We start from the raw sequence: 6,000 nt of genomic DNA, 5'->3' as shown, positions 1-6,000 counted from the left end.
CGATCAAACAGAAGCACCTAGCACCCGCTATGTAAAAAAAAAAAAAAAATTGCCCGTATTTTAGCCGCAAGGACTAAAAAAACGTGAAATTAGTTAGTTACGCAAATATTTTGTAAATGTTTATTTACATACCTTAATTGTTTCCAAACGGTGTCTGTAACACGGCAGTAAAACGGAAATCAAACAAAACAGAAGTACTTAGCACCCACTATGTAAAAAAAACAAAAAATTGCCCATATTTTAGCCGCAAGGACTAAAAAAAAACGTGAAATGAGTTAGATACACAAATATTTTGTGAATGTTTATTTACATACCTTAATTGTTTCCAAACGGTGTCTGTAACACGGCAGTAAAACGGCTGATCAAACAAAACAGAAGTACCTAGCACCCGCTATGTAAAAAAACCTAAATAACAATTGCCCATATTTTAGCCGCAGGGACTAAAAAAAACAAACGGTGAAATTAGTTAGTCATGCAAATATTTTGTAAATGTTTATGTACATACCTTAATTGTTTCCAATTTGGTGTCTGTAAGAAGGCAGTAAAATGGCCGATCAAACAAAACAGAAGTACCTAGCACCCACTGTGTAAAAAAAAACAATTGCCCGTATTTTAGCCGCAAGGACTAAAGAAAAACGGTGAAATTAGTTAGTTACGCAAATATTTTGTAAATGTTTATTTACATACCTTAATTGTTTCCAAACGGTGTCTGTAACACGGCAGTAAAACGGCCGATCAAACAAAACAGAAGTCGGGTGACCAGCTCAACAATATCAAACTAAGTTAGGAAAGAAGAGGAAGAGAAGAAGACTACCGGTGATTAAATATGTCTAAATATTCTTTAGTAAAACAAGAGGCGGACATCAGTTGTGGGAAAGATGTTTCTAGTTGCCTCACAATACAAGTGCAGTACTGAGGAGCCACAACATGACATCACCCGGCTTCAGCGCATTCTTGAGAGGGAGCGAAGTCGTGGTCGGGAAACACCAAAGGCATTAATGGAGCTCAATGTCTTTCTGGACCCATTTAAGGAGGTCTTCCCCCACGTGTTTTAAACTCTGCAAAATGGCACCAGCAACACCCGTGAGTGCAGTTTTTCGATGCTGAAGTTAATTTTTTTTTAAATGCTTTCGAGAAGTAGCGTGACTGAAGAGGGTTTAAGCAATTTATGGGTGCTGGGTGTAGAGTCAAGAAGGGCTCGAGGGCCATAAATCTCCATGACTTTGTGGATGTGTTGCCAAAAAACATAGCAACAGGCGGATAAAGCTAAACTGAAGCCTGGTAATCACAATCAGAGACTATTGATGCCTGTGGGGAAGTTATTTTTGTAACACTACCGTATATTTCGGACTATAAGTCGCAGTTTTTTTCATAGTTTGGCCGGGGGTGCGACTTATACTCAGGACCGACTTATGTGTGAAATTATTAACACATTAGCATAAAATATCAAATAATATTATTGAGCTCATTCACGTAAGAGACTAGACCAGAGGTCGGCAACCCAAAATGTTGAAAGAGCCACATTGGACCAAAAATACAAAAACAAATCTGTCTGGAGCCGCAAAAAAATGAAAAGCCATATTACATACAGATAGTGTGTCATGAGATATAAATGTAATTAAGAGGACTTAAAGGAAACTAAATGACCTCAAATATAGCTACAAATGAGGCATAATGATGCAATATGTACATATAGCTAGCCTAAATAGCATGTTAGCATCAATTAGCTTGCAGTCATGCAGTGACCAAATATGTCTGATTAGCACTCCACACAAGTCAATAACATCAACAAAACTCACCTTTGTGCTTTCATGCACAACGCTAAAAGTTTGGTGGACAAAATGAGACGGAACAAGAAGTGGCATAGAACACGTCCTAGAAAGTCGGAGAAAGTTATATATGTAAACAAACTACGGTGAGTTCAAGGACCGCCAAAATGAGTAGGACAAAACGGCGCTCGCCAAATACTGGAATCAGTGAAGCATGTTTAATATAAACAGTGTGATTTATAACATTTAGGGAGGTTTGTGTCATGTTTGTCCTCCTACACAAACCATAGTAAAACAAAAAATATATTTTTTTCCCCTCATCTTTTTCCATTTTTCATACATTTTTGAAACAGCTCCAGAGAGCCACTAGGGCGGCGCTATAGAGCCGCATGCGGGTTGGTGACCCCTGGACTAGACGTATAAGATTTCATGGGATTTAGCTATTAGGAGTGACAGATTGTTTGGTAAACGTATAGCATGTTCTATATGTTATAGTTATTTGAATGACTCTTACCATAATATGTTACGTTAACATAGCAGTTGGTTATTTATGCCTCATATAATGTACACTTATTCAGCCTGTTGTTCACTATTCTTTATGTCCCCAAAATATGCGACTTAAACTCCAGTGCGACTTATATGTTTTTTTCCTTATTTATTATGCATTTTCGGCCGGTGCGACTTATACTCCGGGGCGACTTATCCTCCGAAGAATACGATAATTATTTTTGTTTTTACCGTAATCAAAGATATACGTACATGTTTCTTAGACACACTGTGTAGCAGGGGTGTCCCAACTTTTTGACTGGGGCTACAAACAAAATGTGACCGGGGGTCGAAAGCCAAGTGTGTATGCATCTATTATAATAATATAATAGATATACAATTAATAATTATTATTAGGGATGTCCGATAATAGCTTTTTGCCGACATCCGATATTCCGATATTGTCCAACTCTTTAATTACCCATACCGATATCAACCGATAGCGATATATACAGTTGTGGAATTAACACATTATTATGCCTAATTTGGACAACCAGGTATGGTGAAGATAAGGTCCTTTTTTTAAAAATTTATAAATTAAAATAAAATAAAATAAATTTAAAAAAAATTATTCTGTAAAAAAAAAAGTTAAACAATATAAAAACAGTTACATAGAAACTAGTAATGAATGAAAATGAGTAAAATGAAGTGTTAAAGGTTAGTACTATTAGTGGAGCAGCAGCACGCACAATCATGTGTGCTTACGGACTGTATCCCTTGCAGACTGTATTGATATATATTGACACCCGCAGTTGTTAATGTGTCCACTGTATGAGAGATAAAACACATTCTTGTGCATTTTTGCAATCTATCAAATGTTCTAATTGCTTGTAGCAAGCAGCATACCATGCACTGTGGGATCTGAGCCGAGGATGTGGTTGTGGCTTGTACAGCCCTTTGAGACACTTGTGATTTAGGGCTATATAAATAAACTTTGATTGATTGATTGATATATAATGTAGGAAGCAGAATATTAATAACAGAAAGAAACAACACTTTTGTGTGAATGAGTGTAAATGGGGGAGGGAGGTTTTTTGGGTTGGTGCACTAATTGTAAGTGTATCTTGTGTTTTTTATGTGGATTTAATTAAAAAAAATAAAATAATAATGATACTGATAATGAAAAAAACCCGATACCGATAATTTCCGATATTACATTTTAAAGCATTTATCGGCCGATATTATCGGACATCTCTAATTATTACATTTGAATATTAGGAGTGTGAAAGTTCGACTCCTGCCTTGTTTACTTTAGTGACGACCTCTGTAAAGCTTTGCAATCAATAAGAAATATGAAGCAGCTAAAAATCAAACATTAATAAGTGTGGAGAGTGTTTGGTATTTTTCCCATCATGCCTTGCCTTTCAATTTTTTTATGCCGATAGGACATCTTTTTTAATGATATCCACAAAGTCCAGTGAGCAGGTTGTGTGACCATGTGTGTTACCATTTTGTGCTGGTTGAATTTTTTTTCCTGCATCATGACTAGGAAAGGTTGTTTGGATTTGGGTCATATAAGTACAGTTGCGATCAAAAGTTTGCATACACTTGTAAAGAACATAATGTCATGGCTGTCTTGAGTTTCCAATCATTTCTACGACTCTTATTTTTTTGTGATGTAGTGATTGGAGCACATACTTGTTGCTCACAAAAAACATTCATGAAGTTTGCTTCTTTTATGAATTTATTATGGCTCTACTGAACATGTGAGCTTTCACCTCATCCCACTATTTGTACACTCGATGTGTTTGGAATCATCCTCAGTAACTTGCCATTTCAGAATCAGCTTGTTGTGAAATGTCCAAAATAGTAAACCACGTCAGCCATTTTCTGCAAATGGAAAAGTGTAAATTTGTGTAATTCCGTGGCTTTCACCAGTAAACAGGAATGGATTCAAGGGACGATGGAAGGAAGAAAAAAACGTTAAACACGAGCGCGCTCGTTGCAAAATGGCCTGTGAGAATGTCAGCCTTGTAAACGGGAACACCGTGACCGATGAAGGAAGTTGTCTATTAGGAAATGATCCAGCCAAGGTGGGTCCCCTGATCACTACAGCAGTGTTTTTCAACCTTTTTTGAGCCAAAGCACATTTTTTGCGTTGAAATAATCCGGAGGCACACCACCAGCAGAAATCCTTAAAAAACTAAACTCGGCTGACAGTAAAAAGTGGTTGTCGCAATTGTTGGATATGACTTTAAAGCATAACCAAGCATGCATCAATATAGCTCTTGTCTCAAAGTAGGTGTACTGTCACCACCTGTCACGTCACACTCTGACTTATTTGGAGTTTATTGATGATTTCCTGTGTGTAGTGTTTTACTTCTTGTCTTGTGCTCCTATTTTGGTGGCTTTTTCTCTTTTTTTTGGTATTTTCCTGTAGCAGTTTCATGTCTTCCTTTGAGCGATATTTCCCGCATCTACTTTGTTTTAGCAATCAAGAATATTTCAGTTGTTTTTATCCTTCTTTGTGGGGACATTGTTGATTGTCATGTCAGGTTCAGATGTACTTTGTGGACGACGTCTTTGCTCCACAGTAAGTCTTTGCTGTTGTCCAGCATTCCGTTTTTGTTTACTTTGCAGCCAGTTCAGTTTTAGTTTCGTTCTGCATAGCCTTCCCTAAGCTTCAATGCCTTTTCTTAGGGGCACTCACCTTTTTGTTTATTTTTGGTTTAAGCATTAGACACCTTTTTACCTGCACACTGCCTCCCGCTGTTCCCGACAGCTACAAAAGCAATTAGCTACCGGCTGCCACCTACTGATATGGAAGAGTATTACACGGTTACTCTGCCGAGCTCTAGACAGCACTGACACTCAACAACAACACATCATTTGCAGACTATAATTACTGCTTTGCAAAAAATATTTTTAACCCAAATAGGTGAAATCAGATCATCTCCCACGGCGCACCAGACTGTATCTCACGGCACACCAGACTGTATCTCACGGCACACTGGTTGAAAAACACTGCACTAGAGAACAGCCCTCAGGAGCAAAGTGGTTAAGTCACTGCAGGGCGAAAAAACGCTCAGCAGGAAGTAGAACTAAAATACGAGCGCGAGACAAGAACTAAACACCAAGATGGGAAGTGCAACCTGACAAATGCGTTGCGATATCACAAAGGAAGGTGATGAAATACTGTGAAATAACAGTTAATTGCTGTGAATACAAGGATATTGACATGTCCTGTAATGTTACAGTACATTTTGATTACAGGATTTTACTGGTAAATGCTGGGAAAATCCTATAGATTTTTGGACAACACTCGTTGCCAATGCACTATAGTGGTGCCTCTTTAGTTACAATACAGTATAATATACAGAGTGTAGCATCCCATTGGAACATGTTTTTCAGGAGTTGGGCTTGGCCCCTTAGTTCCAGTGAAAGGAACTTTTGAATGCTCCAGGATACCAAAACATTTTGGACAATTCCATGGGATGGCACTTCAAGTTCATATGTGAGTAAAGGCACGTGGCCAAATACTTTTGGCAATATAGTGTATGTATGATAGTGGAGATCATAGTCGATGGATGGTAACTTGTTAGACATCAATGGGCTTAGAAGAGGTCAGTATGACTTTGTAAAGAAATTTGGGAAACCACCACTTCGGGCACTCTTGGTCCAAACAAGAACTACCGTATTTTTCGGACTATAAATCGCTCCGGAGTATAAGTCGCACCGGCCGAAA

The 6,000-nt window shown here is 38.0% G+C and overlaps 1 protein-coding gene across 6 annotated transcripts in view; it reads right to left on the bottom strand.

Annotated features, from left to right (window-relative positions):
- The window catches only part of b4galnt1b (beta-1,4-N-acetyl-galactosaminyl transferase 1b), a 44,167-nt gene that overhangs the window by 35,575 nt on the left and 2,592 nt on the right, over positions 1 to 6,000 (bottom strand). For 4 of the 6 annotated variants that reach the window (XM_062038026.1, XM_062038025.1, XM_062038028.1 and 1 more), the window contains exons 1-3: positions 315 to 386; positions 133 to 208; positions 1 to 27 (exon numbers count right to left, since the gene is read on the bottom strand). The exon at positions 1 to 27 is cut by the window's left edge and continues 45 nt beyond it. The exons of 1 other annotated variant lie outside the window; for it this stretch is intronic. The gene's annotated coding sequence lies outside the window, so the exon portion shown is untranslated. Of the gene's footprint in view, positions 28 to 132; positions 209 to 314; positions 387 to 505; positions 541 to 6,000 lie in introns of those variants that run through there. One more of the 6 variants, XM_062038030.1, reaches the window with a different exon arrangement.

Source organism: Entelurus aequoreus, linkage group LG26 (genome assembly GCF_033978785.1).
Source record: "Entelurus aequoreus isolate RoL-2023_Sb linkage group LG26, RoL_Eaeq_v1.1, whole genome shotgun sequence".
Lineage (NCBI taxonomy): Eukaryota > Metazoa > Chordata > Actinopteri > Syngnathiformes > Syngnathidae > Entelurus > Entelurus aequoreus.
This window is presented reverse-complemented; position numbering and strand designations above follow the sequence as displayed.